The sequence below is a fragment of the Anas platyrhynchos genome, chromosome 28 (genome assembly GCF_047663525.1).
Source record: "Anas platyrhynchos isolate ZD024472 breed Pekin duck chromosome 28, IASCAAS_PekinDuck_T2T, whole genome shotgun sequence".
NCBI lineage: Eukaryota > Metazoa > Chordata > Aves > Anseriformes > Anatidae > Anas > Anas platyrhynchos.
The window spans coordinates 576,002-602,485 of record NC_092614.1 but is presented as its reverse complement, the minus strand read 5'-3'; the positions used below and the strand labels follow the sequence as shown (position 1 = coordinate 602,485).

General features: G+C 52.6%; 1 protein-coding gene across 5 annotated transcripts in view; it reads right to left on the bottom strand.

Annotated features, from left to right (window-relative positions):
* The window catches only part of SKAP1 (src kinase associated phosphoprotein 1), a 142,956-nt gene that overhangs the window by 50,381 nt on the left and 66,091 nt on the right, over window positions 1-26,484 (bottom strand). The gene's annotated exons all lie outside the window — the stretch shown is intronic.

Genomic DNA, 26,484 nt, shown 5'->3' with positions numbered 1-26,484 from the left:
TGGCCCCGTGCAGGCAATCAGTTCTCCTAACAGCCCCCACCCATTCATCACCTTCACTTTGTACTTCATGCAGTCTACAATAAATCAGTGGGCAAAGCCAAGAACAGAACTTGGAAGCGCTTGGGTGCCCTGTTCCAGGATTTCTGGGAAGCCTCAGCAAAGGCACAAATTACAATCAGAACAACCCGTGGTGCAAAACGTCCGGTTCCAGAGACCCGAGGAGCAGAAAGGTTCAAGGGCCACAGGGCCACGATTCACGTGCAGCTGCAGGTTTACCTGCCCCTCCGTTGTTGGTGCCCCTCCGTGTCTCATCCCAGGGCCTGTCCCTGTGCCCGGGACACTTTTACGCCGCTGACCTGTGCCAACGCCTCTGCCCCTCTGCCGGGTGCACCGACGAGCCCAGAGCTCAGGGTGCTCGCGTGGCCCCCGCGTGCCAGACCCCATCCTGAGCAAGAGCAGATCTGCCCTGCCCGGAGCAGTTCTCCTCCTCTCCAGTTCCACTCCCCGTCTCTTCCAGGAGCTGGAGGCTGAGGCAGGCAGAACAAAAGCCCCGTAGCTGCTAACCCGCCCAGCTCTCGCCTTCCCGAGGGCAGCAGCGCCCCATCTCCTGCCGCCTCCAGGCCGCGCGAGCGGAATTAGCTGCACCGAGCGCCCGGGGGAGGCCGAGGCAATGAGCGCCGTCGATCAGCGCCGGAGCAGGAGCGTTCGGAGGGGTGTAATTCTGCCGGAGGAGAATGGACTTCCTGAGCACATGGGCCTAAACTGCAGAGAAACAGGGCCCTAAATCTCCGGCTGTAGATTTACGGCCTCCATTCTCTTTCTTTACTGCAAATACAATCCGGCAGTAATGGTCTAACACAGGAACACCATCACCAACTGGCTGATGGCTCACATAAAAGCAATGTCAACCAAAAACTATGAGTTTATAAAAGGGAACAAACCCTCAACAGTGACAAGAACATGAAACCCATTAACAATTTAAACACTCTCCATTTTTTATTCCCCACCTTGAAGCTATTACGGCTGATAGAAGGCTTCACAGCTGAGTTAACCACTTCAAGGGAGGGCTGCGCGCACCCGCACGCACACACACACACGCATAAAGAGTTTGCCGAGGCCGCGAGGTGGGAGGTGATGTGGTTCAAAACCATTCAGGGCTCTGCTCCTGCCAGCTGCTCAACTGCCCTGCCCTCCCGGGAGCTGCCGGCTCTCAGCACCAGCAGGATTCGGCCGCTTGCAATTCCAAGGCTCCTGAAAGCTGCCTAGTAACCCCAAGATACCAAACGATTATTGCTATGGTTACTGGAGAAAAAAAATGTAGGTGTGTTATAATTGTTTTTCCCTGAGATTTTCTTGCTGCTCTGGGTCTCTTTTGGCACCTTGTCATATAATGGAGCAAATATTTGTGGAAACTGTTGTGGAGCCCCTGAGCAGAGCACAGAGCTGGTGCTGAGGAGAGGGGAGAGACAATCTGCTGGGAGCAACTCGTACTGCTGCTTCTCAGTGAGCTTTTGCAGAAAATGCAGGAACCCCTGAAGCATTTGGGGTGCCATTTAAAACAAGAACCTATCTAGCACCCAAGTGCTAAATGCCCCTGTACAGAGGGCTCAGCTCCCGATGGCACAAAGTGCAGCAAACCCACCAGGATGCCACTCCCGGCTCTCCACTGACCCTAAAACACCATTTTACCTCTCTATCAATTTTCTCCAGCTGCAAAACAGGGACAACACCAGTTAACCTCTACTGTAAAATGCTTGATATTTTTCGATGTAAGGCACTCTGTCCTAACAGAAAAGCAACTGTATTTTTTCCCTATTATGAGAGAATCTAACACGGGGCTGATCGTCATACAGCCGAATTTATTCTCCTGCACGAGCTGCCCCAGGAGCAGGACCAGCTTCAGCTCCTCCATCTCCCCACAGCAGCAGCTCCACGCAAGGTGCAGTGCTGTTAGTGCTGGGGATGTCACTGATCACTGTGAAGCTTGCTGATGGGGAAGGAAAATGCGAGCAGCGGACAGGCTCGCCTCGGCCCCACAGTGCCACGGCCCTCACCGCCACCAGGGAATCAGCCCGAGGGATCAGGAACACGAACCTGCAGCCCGCTGTCAACGTAAGGAGCCAAAGCATTCTCGAGTCTGACCAAACACCTACAAAATGACATGTTCCACTCCTGGTTTATCTGTGGTTGAATCAGGGCACGATTTGTGCTCACAGCCCTGCAGAGGAGCCGGGAGGATGGCTCTGCCCTGCATCACGGCTCTCACACCCACAGCCCGGCGCCTGCTCCTCAGGCTCACTGCGTGACCTCGGCCACCACGTGCCTGAATTTGGGGCAGGAGCTGTGAATCGTGCCCACAGCCCTGCTCAGGTCCTACAGCACCACTACCACCCCCCTTCCCTCCTGCCAAACAGCGGGACCACCAGGAACAGCCTGAAATCAGATCCCTGGCCCCAAATGGGAGGAAGTCGCACTGGAGGCTCCTGCCATAAAGCCGGTCCCATCGTACTGAAACGCCGGCAGATGGGGCCATAAACGTTTCCTCCTCCCCTCGCTAACAGCCACCGAGGCTTCAGATTCATCTTTATCTTTATCTCGCTGTCAGGCTGTAAATGCCTCTCGCTCCGTCTCGCACAGCTGGGACGCGCCAGGCCAGCTCGCTTCCTGTGGAGGTTCGTTTTAACCAACAGCAGAGGTGAAAGGAGAGGGGAAGGATGAAAATAAAATGGGATCCGCATGCACAAAGGAGAGAAACCCAGGCCTGTCACATACACGGGCTAACCAAGTCCCCCCCGAGGTGTCCATGGGATGGGAGCAGCACCTGAACGACCTGCCAGCAGCCCTGGTGGTGCCAGAATCGAAACCACCCCCAGACCTGGGCACCCCCTTCCCCATGAGTGTACCTAAGTCCCAGGAGTCGTGGCCAGGATTAACGTGCCCTCCTGTTTACCTGCCTGGTACAGGTTAGATATTTACACAAATAGTGTGAACATCTGCAGCTTCATTAGGCAAGATAAAAGTTAAGGACTATAAACCTTTATGCTTCAAGTCGTAAAGCAGTAAGGGTCAGGAGGGAATTTCTAAATATAGGGAAGTTATTCCATCCCTGTCCATTACAGGGTTTTCTTGCAGCTCTCCATGGCAGCTGCTGCTGGTCACTTCTAGGCCCAGGCTACTCCTGGACGAGGCCACGAGCCTGATGTGGGCTGGTGGACCCCCATCTCTGTGGTCTTCATTTTACATTGCGGTAGCACACAAGGACATTGAGTAAGATCGGGTTTTGCTGTATTACTGCACAACAAAGAGCCTCTGTTTGGCTCTCTGGTTTGGTACCAGATGACCTGGTACTCCACAGCTTTACACTGGAAATGCCACCTTTGTGCTCTTTAATTAATACTCCCTTGAGCAGAATGGGTAAAACTATCACCTCTTTCACCTACCTTTGCCACTTGTTTGAAGACCTGGGCAGGTAACTTGTATCGTACCAGGCACTTTCTGGCCTGCAACATTCAATTCTGGACCAGACAGGACCGGGGTATTTCTGCAGGAGGAGCAGCTCATACTGATGGAGCTTGCTCATCTTTGGATGCGCAGCCATTCCCAGACCTGATGCTTTCTCACTCTTATTAAGAGCTTGGGCCACAAAACCTTAAGCCTATGAATTGCACAGCCTAGTTCCCTATTTTTTAAAGGCCAAGCATTAGTTTCCCTTCCTAGCCCGCTGCCATGTCCCCCTTTTTATGGCAGACGTGCCGTAAAGCCCTAAAACCCCCAGTGCCGCCCTCCGCCCGCTCACGGTCAGGCAGGCAGACCCCGGCGGGTCGCACATCGAACTGCAGCCGGGAGCGGGGGCAGCAAGCCCAGCCCTGAGCACGGCGCTGTGCCTCCACAGCCACCACCAAGGCCCTTGAACGGAGGCCGAGCAGCACACGGATGCGCTCATCCCCCTGCCCCACGAGCAGCAGAGGCCTGGCAAAGGCCAGCGCCCTTGCAGCGTTTGTGGCACAGGGGTAATCCTGCACGACAAAGCTGCAATCAGACGTGAGGCGCCGTGCTTCAAAGAACAAATTCCGGGTGAAGCAGTTAAAACTCCCTAACTAATAATAATAGCGACAGCCTGACACTAATTAGGACAAGTGGACTCTTGTTCAAACAGTTTACTAAATGCGGCTTCGTCCTGCCTGGGGAATGGATGCCCTGGACTGCTTTATTACACTGGACCCCGACCTTTGCTTTTATGAACACTGTGTTTTGGAGGTGTCCTGGCGAAAAGAGTGAGAGCTTTGCAGGATGAAGTGAGCTGACAATGCTCCTCCGCTGAAGCCCTGCCTCAGGATGCTCAGGTTCAGCGCATTGTCCTGGCTGGTCCCGGGGCTGTCAGAGCAGCCGCAAGCCACAACGCGCCCATGGGGAAGTCAAGCGCCACGAGCCCTGGCAGAAGCGAAGCTGCCACCTCAGGCACACCGGCCGTTTTTGAAAGGACAAAACAGGTATTAAGGACATGAGGACTGGCTGCGTCTCACCAGCACTGTAAGGCCCCTGATAGCTTGCACCTGTGTGTAGGTGAGCATCAGTTTCCCCGTGAGCTTAGGGAGTGCTGCCCGGCATGGAACTGCTCCAGGAGCTCCCACACACAGCTCCTGCTGGAGGAGCCACCCCACGGGCGCTCGGAGCCCACCCTGCCACTGCCATGGCTCCCCCTCGGCCCACGGACTCCTCTCGGGGTTTGTGCTGACACTTCCCGGGGGGCTCTGAGCAGCCTTCCCATCATGAGCTGGAAACGTGACAAACACAAAGCTTGCTCTGTCTGCACTGGGATGTTTGAGGGCTTGTCCCCTTGAATGTTTAATAAAGATGTTTTTTAAAGGAAGAATGTATGTAGGGAGGAATTTATTTTTATCTTTTTAATTGTGGGAGCCTGCTCTGCATTTGTGTTTTCCAGGATTAACAGCTAGAGCCGGAGCTCTCCATTTTCTAAGTCTTCTAATTCTACTAAACATCCGCTACCCTGAAAGGACTCCACAGAATCCCATAAAACATTATTTATCTGTGTGCGTTAGCTGCACGATACTGTAATTTCCAGAATAAATGCTGGGTGTAAATTGTTGTTTATGTTGGAGTCTGACTGTCTTTACGAGAAACAAAGTGAAAACTGAATCTTCACAGCTTTATTTCTTCCGCTGAAACCTCTTCTGCAGAAGGAGAAATGCCTGGTGGAGTGCCTTAATGGATGGCCGTAAAGATTGTTGGGTTAAAACAAAGTACAGGGAATCACCTTCATCCCCCCTTTTAATGCCAAATCCTCAGCTGGTGTAAATTGGTGTAGCTCCAGTGACTTTGGTTCATCTGGCCCACGAGTGTCATTTAAATCAAGCTAAATTAAAGTGAAAGCAGCGCCATTCACATGGTTCTAATTAAAGTCCCATCAAGGCTTCCATCGCAAACCCTGGCTGCTTACATCCACGTATTCCCACTGGTGCCCAGCCCCAGGCCGCAGGTGCCGTGACCCGAGTGTCTCTGGGCTGAGCCCGCAGCCACCCGCAGGGGCTGTGGAGGCGCTCCCTGGCTCCTCGCTCCACCATGGGCACCGCAGCTCGTTCTCCACATGGAGAAGCATCTTCGGCAGGGGCTGGCGACACCAGGACAGGCTGGGGTGCGGGACCCGTCCTTCCTGCCCACCACACTGCTGCTGTGCAGGGCCGGCTCCACGCCAAGGCCTGGGCTCGCCCCACGCGGCTTTGGGGTGGCCCTGAGGGACTCCGCTGCCTCTCCACCCACACCGGCCTCGCGCGCTCGGGCCCGGGGCAGCTCTGGGCTGGGGCTGCCTCGAACTCGGGGCTCGCGCAGAGCAGTTGGGCAGGAAGCCTGAGCAAAGCGGTGCGGAGCGCGTCCTGCTCCCGGCACCCCAGGGCTTCGGCCTTCAGCGCCAGCAGAGGCAAAGCCCAGCAAGTGGCGGGTGTGCGGGGCGGCGGAGGGGTGGAGGCCCTGCCTGGGGCGCCTTGAAGCTGCCCTGTGCTGGGTGCTCTGCCCCAGCCTGAGGCGTCCCTTCTGCGCCGGGCCGCCTGTCCCTGCTGTGCCCTGAGAAGGGGCCAAGGAGGGGCTCCAGGCCCCGCGGTCCCGGTCCCCAGGGGGCCCCGCGGCCCCCAGCTGTCCCTGGGGTGCTGCCGAAATGGCTGTCACCGCTCCGCGGAGCGCGGTGGAAGAGCAAAGTTCGGGGAAACTTTTGATGAAGAGCTCTGGCAGGCCCATCATCGGGAAGCCAGAAAGGTCAGAGAGTGGAAAAAATAATAAGAAAATATAACTGCTTTCTTATGAGGAAAATATTATGAGTTCTTCCCCTTTTTCAGCTTTTATGGAAGGAGATTCTGCCAGTTCCCTCAGAAAAAAAGAAGAAAAAGTAGTTTTAAAATGAGATTATGCACCTTCAGGGTGCCATTAGGAAGTTTTACTGTACTGAGATGACATGAAAGCTCTGGAATTAATATCCCTGAGATGCTTCAAACCTGCAATAGCAATTATTGTACTACGTGTCCCTGGATAAATAATAGGGCCATTCAGCTAATTAGCTTCAATGATTTCAGCTCCCTGTAAATTCTCTCTCACTCGGCTATAAAAATAACACTAGGCAAACTTTTGGTAACAGAAACTTCTTTCAGGGAAAAAAAAAATAAGGGGGTTCCCCCAGCTCCTAATTCATAACTGCTGTCGTGGTATCGCTGCGATTCCAAGGACTGGAAATATTAATAGGCTAAAATAGAAAATATAAAAGGAGAACCATTATTAATTGCCATTTACTGGTAATAAACCTATCGCACCAATTTCTGCCCGCACACATGTGCAACCCCATTAATTTCAATGGGGCTGCACGTGTTAATTGAGAGCAGAATTTAGTCCACCGGTTGTAATTAATTAATCAAGTTTTCAGTATGGTTTGCATACTTTAAATCTTCTCTTTTTTTTATGTCTTCACATTTCTCTAGGTTTGACTTATGCAACAGGGGCTCCGTTCTCCTGTCCTGCCGCAGCACAGTAATTCACCGGGGGGAAGGATGGCTTTGGGGCTCCCATCGCTCATTTTGCCTGGGGTAAATTCTCCACGAGGGGCTCAGCCCAGCCTGGCTGCTCCGCCCCAGGTGTGCTGGTTTGGGCTGTCGGGGCCGTATCCTGACCCGCGTGAGTGCCTGGCGATCCGGAGCTCCCGTGTTCCCCCAGCCTGGCTCATGGCACCGACCTCCTGGGCCCGGTGTGGGGTCGGGGTGCTCCGAGCAGCAGAGCACCGCCACGCGTGGTGCAAGAGGCAGCGCTGCCTGCGCCTGCTTTTGAGCCCCGAAGCACCGAGAAATTTAAAGCACTGACAAGTTCCCACTGAATTTCACACATGGAGTTAAGCATGTAAGTATTTCCTTTAGATGCTGTATGGTACTGCCAGGAAAATTACAGCAGGGCCAGGCGATGAGCAGTTTTCAGCAGAACACAGCCCCCAAGGCTTCCAAGTTTTCGACCCTCTGCGTCACAGAAATGAAGTCTCCCTGGGCCCAGCCCCAAGCTGCGGACCCCAGCGCGGGGCCTTGGGGCACAAGCGGCTCCCAGAGCCACACGGCCAGCGGCATTGCTGCCCTGCGCCCAGCGAGGCAGGAGCCTCGGGAGAAGGTGGAAATCGTGCAAAAAAGCCACCGAAGCGGTGTCTGGCCGTGGGCAGCAGCACAGCCCTGTGGCACCGTGCCCCCCCGTGTCCGTGCCACCAGCATGGGCCCTGCCCACGGACCCGGCCTGCGCCCGGAGGGGAGGGTGCGAAGGCGGCGATTCTCGATTCTCCTCAGGCATTTCCCCGTGTGGCTGCAGCAGCGCTTCCCATCTCAGCATTCGACATCATGGCCCTCAGTGGCAATATTAACAACAGCACCACGGCCAGACACCACACGATCCATAAGGAACGGCCCCGTCCTGCTCTACCCCTCTCAAATCCCCTTCTTCCCGCTCCCCGCTCCTGCTTGGCTGCCGTGCAGCTACTGCGCTGCCTACAGAAACGCGTTCTGCGGGAACTACACGCTCAGCTGATGAGAAATCCAGGCACCTTGCTCGCCGAGGATGAAAAGTCATAACATTTGTTTTGGAAATTTATTTTAGCCAATATTTCTCAATAAAATAAATTGTATAAATGAAATCAGACTGACACCGCAATATTTCCTAACTAGCTGGCGTCTCCCTGCAGCACTCAGGGACTGTCAGAAATTTTTCCCTGAGGTTTTCCCCGTTTATTTTATTTATTTTTGTAAAGCAGGGGAACGTGTGAAGGTTTTGGCACAGCATATTTTTCAAATCAATGCAAACCTCATTACATAATAACCAGGTTTTGCATGTTTCACCGTGACACATGCCTCCTGTTTGAAAGGCATGATTGCTGTGTATTCTGATACCATTTCGACTAATATGACAGGTTAAAAAATTAAAGCCCAATCCTGAAAATAATTAATTTGTTGCCCTCAACACCTCTAGAGCACCATGGAATTTGAAATTGCCCTGCACGATTCAAGCCCAGGTTTGGATGGTTGAAATTACCTTTTATTTTTTTAACCCTGATATTGACTTCTGGTCACTGCAACGAAGGCAAGGAAAGATTTTTTTGCACGAGCAGTGTTCCCTTAGTGGTGTGCACTGCAAAAAAAATTTGCTTAAGAAATAAACAAAAGTGATTCTGGCAAAGACTGCGCTGACCAACAGCTCCGACAGGGACTAAAAGCAGCCAAGCCCTGGGAACAGACACCAGCAGAGCGCCGAAGTCAGAGATCACTAAAACCCAGGCTTAATCTGCTACGGGGGGAGCTGAGACCTTTGTTTAGAAACGTTCGTCATCACACTGAAGTCAGGAAGATTTCAGCATTTGCCTTCCGACGTGGCCCGCGCGCAGCCCAGGGCTGCTGCCGGAACCAGCTGCTGGTGAAAGCACGCGACAGGAGGGCTGCGCTGCTCTCTGCTTCCGCAGAGAAGCAAACAAAAGCCCAGCGAGGCCGGGGCCATGTGGCCGGGGCTGTGCGGGGCCAGGCAGTGGCCCAGGGCCCCGGGCTGCTCCTCGCTGCTCGGTCTGCCCGGGGCAGCTCAGGCAGCAGAGCCCATCGGCTCCTCTCCGCTTCCAGACTCCAGCAGCCCGACCGTGCGGCTCCTCGCCACAGGCTCTCGTCCACACTTGGTGCCCGGCCTCCCAGCTCTGCAGGCTGTGGCCGCGTGGCCGGAGAGGTGAAACTCGAGGCAAAAGCCTGGGGCAAACCCGCGGCGTGGCAGCTGCGCACAGGCCAGCAGCAGGCGGAGAGCTCGAGCGCGTGAGAAATGAGCAGGCTGCGCATTGAAAAGCAAACGCTGGGAAACGTGACCAATTTAGCCCTAATTCCTCAAGGATTTAGATTTGTCACTATTGGGGTTAAATTGCTTTCAAAAGGTTGCATTATGTGAATACAACCCTTAAAAAGCAGGACAGGCTGAAATGCCTCATGTTGACCCATTCATGTACCCACAGCCTTAATCTAAACTTTCCTGGATCTCATTCTATGAATAATTATACACACAGGAGGGCAGCTCATCAGCTGGCGTAAACTGGCTTAACTCCACCAAAGTAATTGGAGAACAGGCCAGAATACAGTTTTCAAACATGGTATGATGCCACTGTGGTTTAACAGGCAGCACACAAGGCCTGGAGGCAGGAGTCCGGCGTTTTATCACTGCTTTGGGATCAGCTCTAGTCCAACGGATTATGAGCCAGGACGCCTGCACTCTTTGCCAGCTCCGTGTGTGTCTTTTGAGCTTGCTTAATTCAGTTCACTTCTCTCTAACTTTAGCCTCCCTTTTTTTTACAAAATAACCCCACTGTCATCTTGAAAAAGCAGCTGGAACTGTGTGGTTAAAGAAAACAACTATCTGAGCGTTGCTACATCCCACTATTTACTCCTTATTTGAGACATGCGTGCGTGCAGCCAGCTCTGGTCGCAGGCACTGTCTTTTTGCCTCCCCCAAGGCACTTTCAGCCTCATCATTTTGCACACACGCTCACGCTGACCTGATTCGTACAAAACTTGGGAATGCACCACACACCTTGACTTGACTTCCCAAACTGCGTTACGACATCCGTGTGGGACCTGCATCAAGCTCCTGGTGCACGATCTTGGGCATTATGTCCTGCACGAGGCAGCCGACCCGACGGCCACGGGGAGCAGCTCACTGCGGGGATCTGGGCAGCTGCCATGAACCGCACGGATGTGAACAAAACGTATGTGTGCAAAGGAGATCCTCGTGGAGGGTGCGGGGAGCAGGGACGGGCTGTCTCCATCACTCTTTTGCTCCACCTGGATGGAGAGATTCAGTCCCTCAGCCAGAATCAGAGAGTATCGCAGGCTGCTCATCTCACCAATCAATTTTTACGGCTGGAGAGGATAATAATGGTAATATCGGTATAAAAAAACCCCGCAATGACCCATAACAGTAACATATTACAGCTCCTTTTAAATAACTGTGCTAGCTGCAGTTTCTTTGTTTCTCTGGCAGCAGACAAGCCGAGGCGCTGGGACCGACGCCGTCGCGCTCGCGGGCCGGGCAGGGGCCGGGTGCGCAGGGATGAGCCCCGGCCGTGGGCGAGGGGCTGGAGGCAGGGTGGGCGCCGCGGCAGAGGGGAGCACACAGCACGACACGGTGGCACCACCTCGACACAGAAAAATTCAGGCTGAGGTTTGATTCTGTCCTTGCTCGCGGGCAGCGAGCGGATGGCAGCCCCAGCAGCGCAGCCCTCCGCGGCCGGCCCTTCTGATTCCACAGACAGCGCGCCCGAACACAGCTGTAAGCCAATGAAGCATAATGCACAGCTTAATTTCCAACACCCCCCAACCATATGCCGCATCAGGAAAACCTGAAGATAGAGCATTTTACTGTAACACTGAGCACCAACAGAGAGCGCGTTCCCCAGAGTTAACAGACATTTACTGTGTTTTATTGTTACTACAGGAAGCGAAGTTCTCACTTGCCATATGCGAGACAAAAAGTTAAAACTCAAGACCCCCCTCACCTTCACTCCCAAAAGCAAGCGGGTTGAATACAGGGCTTGTTTTATTGGGGGATGTGATACCCCACTGGATGGGGCAACAAGGGGAGAATGAACACTTCTCTTTTCGTTTCAGGCATTTGATACCGCAGAAGAACTACCGAGGATTTAGGTTTGTTGGGCTAACGAAGAAAATTTATGCCACTGGTACTTTCTTTGCATGACATTATTTCAAAGCCTTTAGCTGTTCATATCTCCATAAAAAAGCTTCTTAAAATACTGAACTTGATTTCCAAGTACAATAAAGCTCCTTTATGCTTTCATGCAAAAGGACCTTAGAGCTGCCCTCAATCTTAAGCACATCATTAGCCACAGAGTACCTGGTACCTAACGCTCCTCCTCCTCCCGTGCAGCACCTTAGCCCCTTCCAAAGGGCTGTTTTCTTCCAGTCCCTGTTCCCTACAAATACTCAATAATATCAGCAATTTAAAAAACTGTCCTTTAGAGGGTTGAAGGTGTTTTTTGTTGTTGTTGTTGTTGTTTTTTTTTCATTTTCCAAACCTGGAGGGCGGCTCTGGCACACCACACCCGTCCCCCTCTTCCCACAAGCATCCTGAAAGGCAGAGCCCGAACCAGGCTGGCACACCTTGCATCCATAGTGCCAGTCGGGCTGCCCAGGAGAGAAGAAAATGCAAGGGAAGGGTCCTTAGAGCAACACTGAAGTGTCTGCTTTACAGACATCTCTTCTGCAAGAGCTGTTTTTAACCCTCCGCCTTGTTCCTGTGTTTTCCCGTGTTCCTGGTAACCCTCTCTCTCCATTACGAGTGCTTCGTTTCAGACTGTTTTACCAACCCGATTTTGGGAGCACATAGCTCACATAGCTACAAAGAAATTTAGCAGACGGCATTTACACTTTCCTCAAATTCCCACTAACTCCAGAGCATCCTCAGCCCCCCGCCCGAGCCTGCTCCCTGCCGCAGGGCGAGCAGCAGGGGCACCCCCGGGCCACCCGTGTCCAGGCGGATTCACCGGGGCATTTCCAGCGCCTGAATCCTAACAAGGAGCAGAGCAGAACCGGAGCAGGGGGTGCTTCTTGCCCTCACCCCTGCGGGTTTCAGTGATTCCCCATAAAACAGCGCGTGCTGTGGGGACTCGTTACGGACTCAAGGAGACGAGAAGCCAACGGGGTGTCCGTGCCGCAAAGCCGGGCGCTACCTGCACCAGCAGCCCACGTCTGCCCACCTGCCACCAGCACCCGCAAGGACACTGAGAACCTGAGCAACGGGGACACGGCGGCTCTTGGAGAAATGGCTCGATTTTGCACAGGAAGGTTTTGCTCAAAAACTCCTTTATGCAAAAATTTTCAAGTAGCAAAAAAAGTTCCTTTTATTTATGTATTTATTCTCAAACGATCCTATGTGAGAGAGAGGAGAAAAAGAGTGTTTGTTTTAATCAAAGCCAGAATATTTAAGCAGATGAAATGGGTTTATTTTTCATGTTAAAAAGGGACATTTTGCAAACACTCCATGAAACAAAAAAAAAAAAATCAACCCAAAATGCCTTGATCACAAAATAAATTATTTAGCTCTTATATAAACCCCGGCATGAAACGACAAACATTTTTGTCACTTTTGCACAGCCCTGATTACCGTGCATTATGCTTCCTAACAGCTTTTCCTAGCATCATCACTAATGGATTTTATAACATGCTTTATAACAGGTTATTAAGGAATATGGCTGTGGCTGGTAATCGCTGTATAATATGAATAAAGCATTTAAGAAACGGCCCCTTCATTTAAACTGTTAACTGGGAAAACTGCCGCCTTATAAATAACCCGAGCGGGCGTTCTGGGGGGGGGCTGCCACCCGGCCCTGCGAGGACAGGGGGTTGCGCATCTCTTCCTTTTTTTAAAGAAAAATAAAAAATAATAAAAAAAGGGTAAAACCCGCTCATTCACCACCGTTCCCAAACCTGCGGCGCCCCCAGACGCCCCCCAGCCCCTTCCCCCCCCTCGGGACGCGGCCCCGGCCCTTTCGCGAGTCCGGGCGGGTCGCGGGGGGGGCAGCGCCGAGAGACCGCGTCCGGGCCCCCCCCGCCCCGTGCCCGCCCCTCGCTGCCCCCCGGCTCCAGCCCCGGGGGCTTCGCGCTCCCGGCCCGCGGGCGGGGCGGGGCCGGGGGCGGGGCGGGGCCGGGGCCGGGCGGGGCCGGGGGCGGGTCCCGGCAGCGCCCCCTCCGCTCCCGGCCCGCAGGGGGCAGTGCCGCCTTTCCCGCGCCGCCGCGGGGCGGGGCGGGGCCGGGGGCGGGGCGAGGCCGGGGGCGGAGCCGGGGGCGCGCGGGAACGGGCGGTGGCGGCGCGGGCCCGGCCCCTTCCCCGCCCGCGGCCCGCGAAGCGCCGGGAGCGGGGCTCGGGGCGCGGGGCGCGGGGCTCGGGGCGGGCTCGGCTCCGTCCCGGCCGGCGGCGCCGCGGCTCGGGCCCTCGGGAGGGCGAAGCGGAGCCGCCGGGCCGCGGGGGGCTCGAGGGGCCGACACCGAGCACCGCGTGCAGACGGCCCAGGGCGGGGACCCGCGGAAAAAAAGCCCCCCGCGCTCGCGCTGCGGCGTAATTAACGTTAATTGAATTAACGGTAGCGAGCGAAACGGAACGGTGTCAAACGCTGCACACATACAGGCCTCGCGGCACCCCCTGCAGACAAAACGTGCCGTTTTCGGTATTTGCCTGCAGCTGACAACAATAAATCCTCTTAAATTTGCCTTCCAAGGTCAGCGGGTGCGGGAGATGCATGTGTATGATTCTCTAGTTTACCTGCTAAGGAGAGAGGGGTCAGTAAATTATACTCCCGATGCAGCCTAATTGAATAGCCTCGCGGCCGTCGGGCTGGGAACGGGAGGGAGCGTGAGGACACTTGACAACATTTATCTGTCACAGACGACGAGAGGAGACGGGTAAATGGACTGACAGAGGGGAAAGATATACCACACGTATAATAACCACCATGTGATGGGAAGAACAAGTGTTAAAGGAAGAATAACAGAGCCACCTCCATTATCTGGAAAGCAACTTCACTCATTTTTTTAATTAGTGGAACCTGCAGCTGACAAGGGAGGGCAAGATTGAAGGCTGGCTGGGAGCTCATTACACATCCTCATTGTGAAATGGGTGGCAAGAGGCAATGTGTTTAAGCAAACCCGGTTGTGTTTCTCTGGAGCAGGACAACTTCCAGGGTTTGCCAAATGGGCAAAGAATGACAGGTTGATGTTTTAGAGAAAAATGGATTCCCACTGCAGATCTGTTAGTGCAGCCAAAGCAGCAACCCGGGGATTACACAGTGTTTGCTCTTGTATGGGGCTTTTATGCATAGGTTTCGAGGTTCTTTATATGAGGAGGCTTAATGGCATTAATCCCGTTCCACAGACAGAGGAAGCGAGGCGAAGTCATTTGCTCAAAATTACTCAGCTGAGACCTTGAACCAATTGCTCTGACAACTGCTCCTGAGCCTGAACCAAGGGAGCAGGGAGCAGACAAGTGTGGTGGGAAGCGGGCTGACGAGTGCGGAGGGGAGACGAGGTACTGGCGGAGAAGTGGGAGTTGGGTCTCAGCAAGGTCTGGTGCAACAGCACCAAAGCTGCTGTGCTAGACCACGAAGTAGCGCCGTGGTGGTACAGAGATGGAGGAGAAGGAAAATGATGAACCACAGAACTAAGAGTGCTATGGTACCAATGCAGCAGCACGTAACTATGACAAATACACTTGTCTGTTTAGAAGAGGGGCCAGGAAAAGCCAGGGGAGTCTTCAGCAGGAGTCCCTCGTGCACCATGCCGGCGTGGCTGCACACCGTGCCCCAGGGGAATGGCCGGAGGGGCTGAGGGAGCAGTGGAAGAGGGCCCAGGAGCAACGGCCACCACAGCCTGCCTGGAGACGAGCTGGTTTTCCACAGCAGAAGCTCTTCAGCCACGAATTTTTCCTTCCATTTGGCAGTTCCTGCCATAGCACATCAAAACACAGCAAAAACGTTAACAAGTTACTCCTGGGAAAGGGGAGAGTAGGAAGGGGAACGTTGAAGATTGTCATCCCGTTTAATCAATGAGCAAAGCAAGGCAAAACATGTTCCATTTGTGTCTCAAACTTAGCAGAGTTCAAACAGACAGCAGCCAACTTCACCACTAATCTCATTTCAGCCACGAGAAAATGATCTACCTGCAGTACTGCTCCGCTCACCGTGATGGAGCCCGTAAGCTTCCCATCTTTCGCTGTGCCATTAGCTGTAGGGTCCAGCATCATGTCTTCAGCAATGTTTTGGTGAACGGCTGGTTACGTGTCTTCTAGCTGCCCAACATTTCTGTGCCCTTCCCAAAAGCACACGGTCCCAATAAAATGCTGGAGACTCTTGAGACCAAGTTCAGCCTTGAGCAGGCAGCAGCGTTAACTGTGTGGCAGTCAGCATCGTTTTAACTACCAGGGAGAGCAAACTACTGCTGGGAGAAGGATGCTGTGGGACTGACAGGTGACAGAAATGGCAGAATGCAGCCTGAAATCAAGTTTCAAAGCATTCTTAAAATCAAATATCCCAGGAAAGGTCTCCCTTGCTAGCTACAGATCAGGTTAAAATGGCAGCACCCCACATTCCTGCAGCCGCATCAATCTTTGTGCACCCTAACGAAGGCCGTGCTGTTGAAGAAAGCTCCAGCCCTGCCACCAGATCTTAACCTCTGTGCTGGTGAAGAGTCTTGTCCAGAAAATGTCTAATTCTTCTGCCTGTTTGTGAACAAGGCCTGTGACTGGCCTGTTCCTCCCCACCCTTCACACCTGCGGGACGTACAACACGTATGGTGGGACAACGCTCTCAGACACGTGGTCTGGTTTTTGGGTGGTCCTGTGTAGAGCCAGGAGTTGGACTCAATGATCCTGGTAATCCCGGGCCATTTTGCGGTTCTGTGATCTCAGCTCTGCCTCTTCTCAGGAACCTGGGCAGCTTCAGAGCAGCTCTTCTCACCAGTGCCTCGTGCTGGTTTCACGCGGGTACCCGGAGAGGACGAGGCCAGCTCAGCGTGTGCGCTGCTTGCTGCCTTCAGAGTCCCAGCTCCTGGAGTTACAAGACTACATGAGGATCTTGGCCATCGTTTAAGCAATATTCTGGCAGCCTTGGCTGAAAGGAAAGTTGGAAAACAACACTGTGCAGAGGACAAAACTCTGAGCGTTAAGACAGCCAGCCTTCAGTCCGTGCTCATTTCCAGTGGCCGGCCTCAAGGTAGCAAAGAGATGTGAGAGGGCAGGTGTTAAAAATGTACCTAGGGACACAACCACTGCAGCTTGTTACCAATGGGAACAGGAAGCAGGGAATGTTAAAATTTCACAGTATAAGAGCATGTAACTGTGGTCAACCCTGTTGAAGTGCTGAAGCTCTTCTTAACATGGGGCAGAGCTCGGGACCTCCCTCTGGCTTTGGACCCTGCATGTGACATGGAAAATGGGGGCATGCAAATTCACCAAATTTTATGGACAACCTGTATTTACGCAGTGCTCTGGAAGGACATTTTAAGAGTCCACAAAATACCACCAGGATATACATAAGGCAGTAGAGGAGACCAAGCATTACTACTGCCGCTCTGGGACTTTCTTGTCTGTAATTTCAGTGTAGTCAGTCATTCAATTTTAATCATAACTAATGCATTGCCTTTTACAAGAAGAGGTCATGCTATATTCTAATCCATTCTGTAATTAAGCATAAATTTTAAAGAATCAATTGAATACGGTGATGAACTCACAGTTTACCCAATGCTTTTTCTGCCAAAGGGTTTCCCTGTGCAATTAACAGACTGAAAAGGACTGGCTAAAGGATGGAGCACGCTCCCAGCCTCTGGCACACGGTCTTACTGGGAAGCAATGTAGGGAATAAAACAGCAATGCCATGGAGATAAGCTGAAGATGGAGGAGCTTTTTTTAAGGAAATGTGTAAGAGCAGAGAGAAATAATTGTCTGATTTAGAAGTGAGCAGGAAAGGGAGGTTTTGACCCCTAGAGGAAAATCTTGTGAGGTACTTGGAAGAGACCGTCAGAACTTGAGCATTATCTTTAGCTTTAATTTTGGGCATTTTCCAATTCTTCCAGTTAACGTCTTTTCCGCTGCCTGGGAATGGGACAGACCCAATCCTGCACATACTTCTGGGAATGGTCCTTTCCATCACCCAGTTTAAATATTGGGACCGTCCGGGCAGGCCTGTGCTGGGAGGCATCAGCAGGGTCTGGACAGCGATGTGTCCAGGTTTTGATGAAGTAGTGAAAAAAAGCACAACGAGACCCTCAGCTCCAGCTCTGCTCCCTGTCCAGGGAAAAATAATTTAGCCTGAGAACTTGGAGGCAGGAGAAGATGAAATGTCTATTTCTGCAGTTTTGTTAATTTAAACTGGACTTTATTAGGGATGATTTTAAAATACAAACACTTTTAACCGGAGCCAGGATTTTAAATGTATCAAATAGTTTGGCTGCAGGAGCTTGGAACACTGCAGAAGCAGCCAACATTTGCAAAATTTGGACATGGACACGGGGATGATTTCAGGCATCTCCGCCCCGCAGGATGAGCCCTGCATCCTGGCTGCAGACTCAGCGCCAGCTCTGCCACCTGCATCCGTCGGGGGCTTCGTGACCCGGCCGACACCTCTGCCGCTGTCACCAGAGGGCAACGAAGGCCACGCAGAAAACCCCAAGCAAACACCCCCCAGAAGACCCCAAGGCAATACACGACAACATTTTTCCTGTCCCACTTACAAGCAGGGCAGCCCCCGGATCCATCTCTTTCCCCAAATCTAGGATCGGGTTTCTTCCCCATCTGACAACAGAGCGTTTCTGCTCGTGTTTGCACAGGGCAAAGCAGAGGAAAGTCTCTCTTCCCATATAAATACTTTCTTTGCAACAAACGTTCCCTTCAAGCACTCAACTGCAAGCCTTTCCTTGCACTCGCCCCAGCCCTGAGGTTAGAATCCAGCCCAGTGTCTATTCATCAGTGTGCAGCCTGGGGACATTTTTTTTCTCTTTCTTTCCTTTTCCTTCTTTTTTTTTTTTTTTCTCTCTCTCTTTCTCTCTCTCGTAAAGATGAACACTGCATGTGCTTCAGACACTTCAGTCCTCAAAGCAGACTATGCAAATACAGTTGCTAGGGAGAAAGCATCGCTCTCCCCATTCCCCCATGTCCTCCACCGCCTAAAATAATAATTAAAACCAAGCCAGCTCGCTCTCGCAGGGTACCAAAGCAACGTGAGGCAGTGAACTCCACGCCGCAGCCATCAGCACTACAGCTTCGGGAACAGGCTGGAATTATTTGGTTTTGACCGCCAGATGACCTCGAGGGCTGCCCAGCCTGATGGACAGTCGGACCATTAGTCCTTTTAACACACATTCTTTTCCTGAAACGCAGACATCCCTCCGCTGGTTTGCAGGGAGCGAGCGCACCATCTAAACCAGCCATGACCCTGCCCGCTGGGTTATGGGCCTAGGGCTAGGGGAATTCATTTGAGGAAGGAACGCGACAGCTCGCCTTTCACAAAGAGCCCCGAACCCCAAGCATTCTCCACAGCCTGAGAAAAACATTACGCAGCCCGGCCGCCCCTGCAATGGGGAGCACAGAGCTCCGCATTCCCGTCCCTGCACCCCGCACGCCTGGAGCAACAAAAGGGAAGAGGCAAAGCTCTCCTCGTCGTGCCTCCCGGAGCTGCCTTTTGCTCTACCCCAAACAAACACGAACATCCCTCGCGGCACCGCTTGGGAACGGCCGCGCTCTCTGCTGCGTGCTCCTTTATCAGAGGACGTGAAATCCCAGCCTGTTGTTTGCCCCCCTCTCCTGTGCTGAGGCATAATTTTTGGTCTTATTATTCCAAGCAAAATGAGGCAAGAGCGAGCGAGCCCTGCTGCTAATAGACCAGAACAACCTATTAATCCAGAGCAAAATTAAGCGGCACAAAGGTTAGGGAAATGAGAGTCTTGCTGTTTTTTAACCTCGTAGTCAAGGCCTGGTCCAAAAGCCTTCAGATGACGAGAGTTTTTCTACCGACTTTAATGAGCCCCAGGCCAGGAGATGGAGGTGCAATCAAGGGTCTGTAGTTATCCGGAGGCATTTTTGCCTCAAGAGAACCAGGAGTCCATCGAGGTCTCTGCCTTTCTCTCGCCCTCGCATGGGCTCGCTGCAAGACGCAGCCAACGTCTAACGCACGCAGCTGCCTCAGTGCCCACCTAAAAAATGAGGAGAATAATTAATCCTCCTCAGTTGGGTTTATCACAAAACCCATCTATTTAGTGCTCCAAGACTGCCAAATCAAAGAGAATAAACCCCACAAATTGCTACAAATACACTGCTATTATACAGAGCTGCTCCGCATGAACCAGTGCCTTACAAAGACTGAATTCTGTTGTCTAAATTAACAAAACCCAACAAAGTATGCTTTGATTGTTTGGAAGAGGCAGCATGGAGTGGGACAGGGAATTTTTCTGTCCCTTGCCCCAAAGAGATGATTCATTCCATCTAAAAATAAGATGAGTAAATAAATACAGATGCCAAGCCCACAACATGGGGGTAAAAAAAATACAGCTTTTCATCTCCCTTTTCAGTGGCTACAGCAGACAGAGCCTTGCCTGTCCTGAGCCCATTTTAATTTCCCTCTTGGGATGACGGACAAGCTATGCTGAGCTAAATGAGGAAACATCTGTTTGACTTTCCAAAAGCTGGCACTGGGTGCCGGAGCCTGAATTGTGAATGCCACTTTCACCAAACGCAGCCTCTCCTGCTGCAAACAGCCGAGCCGGGGCAGAGCCAGCAGCTCCAGAAACCTCCGCTCTTTCTTGTACTTGAGATCCAAGCTCAGAAAGGAAGCTGCATCTGAACTGGGCTCAGCCTGCTGTCCCCACGCTAGGAGGGAAACTGAATGGCGAAAGGCAAGCTGGCTCCCATTTCCCCACGCCACTTTCCCCAGTGCAGTTTGTTTTGTGCTGGAAGAGCAAGAACACAGCGAGCATTATAACTCCTCTTAACAGGAGGCAGAGAGAAACTTCAGCAATGTCTTCAGCCTGCTGCATGTCCTGGAAAACCTTGGAGGGGCCTATAATTATTTTTTTAAAGTTGCTTCCCACAGCCCCTGACATTTTGCAGGCTGCGCTGGCTGTTTGTTTTCTCTAACACGGTGGCTGTACAGTAGAGTGTGCCTGACCCCTGCACTCTTGCTAGAAGTGTGTCTAATGCTCCTACAAGGTAACCTTTTCACTGGAGTTTTCTTGGGTGACCCCAGAGTCCCATCTGTCCAAAGACTAACTCCTGCGGCATGTGGAAAATGCAGCTGGCCTGTCTCCAGAATGCCTCCTGCAAGACCGACCCATCTGCATCTTTTCTTCTTTATCCAAGTTTGCAGAATGGCTTATTTCCCCCTTCTCCCTCTGTACAAGCTCAGAAATTAACTCCTTCTGCCCAGGCGTAGGAACCAGTTTAAGCAAATGGAACCAGGCATCAGGAGCAAGTTTAGACTGACTTGAACCCATGCAAATCCATAGCAGCGCCAATGGCTTAAACTAAGTTGTACTCTGAATTTACTTGGCAGTGGGTAAGAACATAACCCGGCCCTTTATTCCCTCCGTCCCCACAGCAGGGTTTATGGCTCGTCTCGTCCCCAGTCCCTACCCGCAGCCGGCGCTGCGGTGGGGGCACTGCGATGGTGCTGCTGTCACTTACGGGACAAGGGAAGCACCGAGTCGCCCGAGTGCTGCCATTACTGGTAAACTACAGCCACGGGAGAGTTCAGGCAAATGATCAGCTGGATGGGGGCTGCACTGTGGAAGAGCACATTTCCACTCTGATGAAGACAACAGCGCGCCTTCATTCTTTGGGGAATCTCCTTAATAGCGAGCGAGTGAGTGGCTGAAGGTCTCTGGGGCACGACCAGAGGGATGCTTGTGCCCGGCAGCATGCGGATTTTCAGCAGCAGCCTGTTTGGGTTACACGTGTTCTAACAATTAGCCAAATACTCGAAGCAGTGGTGAGCTGCACAGAAATGCTCAACCCCAAGTCGAGAGTCGATAGGCACAAAACAGCAGTATTCAATGACCAGCCTGCAATTTAAAACTCACTTAAAATACGGGAGGAAAAGGGCAGAATGAAGCTGTCTGCATTTGCTTGAACAGCTCTTTGCCACCCTTCCCACAGCCTTTGTTTGTTGTACACCGTTAAAAGTTTGGGGATTTCCCTCCTGCCTCCCCATGAAACCATGGATAGCCCAAGGAACAAGGATTGTCATTCACATACATTTGGCCACGCTTGTGAAATTCTTGGTTTTCTGCTTCATTTAGATGAGTAACATTTAAAAACAAACGTTGGCCCCGATTGCCAGTACCCACAAAGCCGGGGGGGTCGCTCCTCTGCAGGCTGAACACACCTGAGAGAACGAGAACTCAGGGGTGCAGGAAACCTCCCATTTATTTTAAGAGGACAAGGACTGCAGAACCAAACTCCAAACTACCTGGGAGTGAAGATCCAACATCACAGGCACCTTAGGGAAATCCCAACTTTCACTAAATTAAAACTGAGCTTCGGTTCCCGCAGGCTAAAGCACATAATAACCTGAGAATTGACTTCGGCATATTCACAGGATTAACGTTGTGCCAAGAGTTGATAATTAAAAGAATCCTGATAAAGACCCTGCCAAAATTAATTAATAAAAAGAGAAATAACATTGCAACATCAGATCTGTGGTTTTGATACATGAACTCACACAGCCAAACAAATACCTCTCCCAGGAGCAGAAAGCAGGGCACCTAAACGATGTAAAAACTTGAAAAAGGGCAGAATGCGTGCCTGAGTAACAAAAGCAGAGCATTTCTATCTGATTAGGCTCTGACACTGTAAATCCAAAGCAGCTGCTCTGCTTAGCCCAGCCTCACCCGATCTCCCCTTCTCTAGCAGCGTTTCGCCCTCTCTGCTTTCTTTATTTTTAAACTTCGAGTTTTCGCAATCAGGAAAAAAAATGGCAGCCATTAGAAACACTAGTTAGAGACTTAGTCCAAAATCAATTTTAATTAAAAACACACCGCTTTAATGTTGAACATGGTCATTTTTAGCATTGCTGTTGGCTAGACGGTGCGCGCAGCCTGGCCACCATTTATATGCAGGGAAGGGCTTTACACCAGGCGCAGCCGTCGTTATTAATGCAGGGGCTGGATGCAAAGCCCAGGGGGTCGGGGACCCTCTGATGGCTATCAGCCATCTATAAACGGCAGTAGGGTCACGTCGCCTAACAACTGGGTGTATTTAATTGTCAGGAGGGGGGATGAGAAGATGCAGGCGACACGGGTGTGGGGGGTAAATAAACTGTAAAGAACGATGTGATTTTACGAGAGCCGCTGTGACCCAGAGTCAGTTGGTCACATGCAGCCGGTGCCCATTACCAAATCAATAAGCATTAAATCAACCTCATTTTCTACTATTTAAATTAACTATAACTGTTTTAATTGCAGATTCATAGCCTGCAAACTGCTTATTACGCTTTACATTATAGCTGAGATTTGCTTGCACGTTACAGACCATTGAGAGCACTCGACAAACGCGGCCCTGCTGCAGCCTCCCCCCGCGCGGAGGAGCCCATTAAGGCCGGGCAGAGGGAAGCTGGGGGGGCTGGGGTGGCCGTGGGAGCTGGGTGCCGAGGGACAGGGTGGGGGCTCCCGGGGGTCCGGCCCCAGGAAGGTGGCCACAGGGCGAGGGGAGTGCGAGGAGCCCCCAGCATGCATTCGCTCGTCAGGGATAGGGGGCTGCAGACCCTGGAGAAGAGCCTGGGCGCAGAATGGCAGCGACCCAAAAAGGAAGGGCAAAGGAGAGGCCCCAGCACAGAATCGCCCCACGGGGGCTTCCCACTGGGTCACAGCGGTGCCTGCCCCATCCCAGCCCCCTGGGGGCACAGCCCGACCCGCTCTGGCCCTCGTGTGGCCCCGTGCCCGAGGAGCGATGGCACCGATGCGCTCCCGCTCCTGTTGCCCGGGGCCAGTCGCTTCTCTCCCCTCACGCTCCCAGCCCTGGTATGGGTTGGAGGCTGAAGTGCTGGAGGCAGGAGCCAAGTCCCCGAGGAAGGCAGCGTTAGGGCTGGATCCTGCAGACGCCTGCGTGGCACCTGGCAGGACGCAGCCCACCTGCTGGCACAAGCAGCAGCACAGGAAAGCTTGGAGCTTCGCTGCACGAAGGTGCCTTTCCCAGGTCTTTATTGCATTTCTCCTTAATTTCCAGATTGCTCTCCAGCAAAGCACAGACACGCTTGACTTAAAAAATAAATCCCAGCCTGCAGTTAAGGCAGGAGCTCTTTAAATGATCTTTGAAAGTTTTCACTTTTCCTAGGGAGTGCGTGCACTGTTTTTGGCACGGGACATCCTTTTGGCATTCTGCCTCTGTTGCTCTTGCCTTCTTCCCATGCCGACTCCGAGACAAGAAATGGTCTGTAGGTAAACGGGAGTTTGTTAATTTTTTATGGATGTCAGTCTCTTGACATTAGTGCTAGATAGACTAGTCCCTGGGTCAGTGGCAATGACCCCGGCAGCACTAAAACATGCACAGAGTAAACACTCAGGGGTGGGCAGCGAGGGCCGCACTCTACACGAAGTTTGCTCAGCGCTGGCGCAGCCTCACCCGGCTCGGCCAGGGGCTGCTCAGCCCCTGCAGCCACAGAGACCGGGTGCCTCCAGCCCCTCAGCCCAAAATCAGAGAGGGGAGTCCCAGAGAAACCTTCTGGAGCTTTAGGAGCAACGAGCTCTATCTGATGGACTTGGGGTCGCTGGTGGGCAGCCATTTCCCCAGCAGCAGAGGATGACTCGTGCCTTTCTTCCTCAGCTGTCCAAAGGGAAACTGCCACATGACTGCTCACCTGCTTGTTTTGTATCTCAGCTATGCACCAAAGTGAACGTAATAGCCAGCAAGTTGTGAGCAACCTCTACTGAAGGCCCTGGATCCCGTCCTGCAAGGCACAACCAGCCAGCGACAGAGCTGGGCTCAGGACCCACACAGATATTTCCACGTGGTGTCAGGGCACTCTTGCATCAAGTGGCCACGGGGATTTCCACAAACACCGCTCCCAGCGCCAAGAGAATTGCTGTCGTGAGAGGACATGGGCAGCACAAGACAAAAGATAGCTGGTGATGCTGCTGAAAGAGATCAAGGGGCAGTGGGGCACGTCCAGCCTCCCGCAGCCCCACACTGATGGGGGCTGCATGGCTCCAGCACCCGCAGCTCTCCACCTGCTGAAGCCCTTTGTGGCGCCTGCCCGCCTCCCCTGCCCGCACTAGCACAGTCCCAGACCTGGGTGCTCCCAGCGCGGGAGCTGGACCAAACCACCAGCCCCCTAACGAGATTTTCTCAGCATTGCCAGATCCGTCATTTTTTGCCAGGCCAGAGCACCCAGCGAAAGATCAAGTGCGTAATATTCTGATGTGGCTGCCCGTCACGGCGAGGGCTGTTTGCAGGCTCTTGCTCCAATCTCTTGGGTCCGAACAAGAAATTTAATTCTGGTCTCCCAGATTTTCTATCTGCACAGCTGGCTCCATAACAGGAATTCTGCATGCATGCTGGGTATGAGCCGGGACTACTTTAACATCTAATTTCAGCACAGCAAGAATTAGCTCATCCATAAATGACAGCAGGCCTGCAGCTCCTCTGTCCTCTCAAATGCCCAAAGCACAGATTAGCGATAAAAATATCTGATTTTCTAGATGCTATACTTGATAATAAGCTAGTGAATTCCCCTGGATGGATTCCTTAAACAGTCCCTTTTACTCAACAACCTGCCCTCCGAGCGAATTGTAGTTTCCAAGGCTACGCCAGTGGACAACCCCCTGATCTGTCCCCCCCAGACCATACGGTAGGGCTCTGCTGGGACAGTTAAGAGCAAGGATTAGTGAGCTAACCAATATCACGATTCTCTCCTGTGTATTTCCATGGTCTCCATTACGGCCCAGAGCACTGCCGGTGCTGTCTGAGCACTTTGCAGTCATTTACGTCTTCTCCCTCGCAGTCCCCCACGAGCCGAGGTGCTGTTATCCCTGTCCTACACACAGCCGCGCTGTGGCTCAACTTCCCAAGAACCTGCGCAGAAATTCAAGGGAGAGGTTTGCCTGCTGGTCAGAGCAGCAATCTCCTTCACCCAGGATAATGGACTCCCTACCCAGCCTCCTCCTGTGCAGCTGAAGAAAAGAAGATGCTAAAAAGAATGCCTGAATAAGGAAATGATGATAACCAGGCTTGGGGGCCAAGAGACACCAAAACACAGCCCTATTTCCACTGCTCCTCCCCTACTCTCTGGGCTCTCCAGGTGAAGAGCATGGCGAAGGCGCTGTACAGCAAGCAGCCTGCTGCAAACTTTCTTCTTCTCCCATCACCCGGCTTTGCTCAAACCCCATCCTCAGGCTTCAGTCCAGGGGAAAGGCATCCACCGTGCTGGGCGGCACCACGGGCTCGCTGGAAACCTGCTTCCAGAAAGGGCCAGGAGCTCGGCCCGGGGCGGCCGGGCACGTCCCCAGAGCCCAGCTCCGATGTGCAAGCTCTTGGGCAAGGAGGGAGGTGCAGAGCTCGTCGTGTCCCTGGCCACGGTAACGGCGAATAACGCACGGGACCCCAGAGGAAGCAGAGAAAAATGAGGGGATGCTCAGGGCTCTAATAGGGAGGCAAAGGTCCCCGCCCAGGTAGGAGAAAATGTGCAATAAAATTGGCTGATTTGGCTTAACAGGTAATTACAGAGTTAATAAAACCAGGCTCCTTGACACGATAGGTCCTAACGATACAGCCTGTGTCATGGGCACTAAGTGACTTTTTACTTTGCTGATCATTGATCCAGCAGACAGTAACAGCTCCGAATTGGATCGATGCAGCTGTCGCACGCTGGCAGCAAGGCCGCGCGCTAGCAAACCGCATGAAATTTCACATGAAGAAGTTTACTGCTCTTGCACTGTGACCTGTTTGGAAATGAAACATCTGGCCATTTACCTCTCCTGCTTTTAATACAAAGATTAATCCATGCTATGAACTATTTGCCAGAAAGATCCATTTTATTTTTTAAAAAGTAGCATCGAGCTTTATTGCTGGAAGGGAAGAAGCAGTTTTTCTTGCTTGCAAAGTTTTATTTTAATAAAAAAAAATCTGGAGTTAATAGAAAACAAAACACACCCACCAGGACCGAGGACTACAACCTGGGCTATTTGTGCTCTGTCCTACCAATTCCCCAACCAAAACTTTTTAGTCTTCCATTTGAAAACAAAACCCGACAATTTTGACAGGAGGGGAGGTTTTCACGGGAAGAGCCCTTGCTGCAGAGAGCTTCCCACCAGCTCCCGCACCACCGCTTGAGCCCGAAGGGAGGCGCGGGCGCTGGAGGCTGGGTGCAGGCAGCCCCCTGAGCCTGGCGGCTGCAGGCCCTGCACCACGGCACTTTGGGTTCCCTCCTCCCTACCAGAGTTTCAC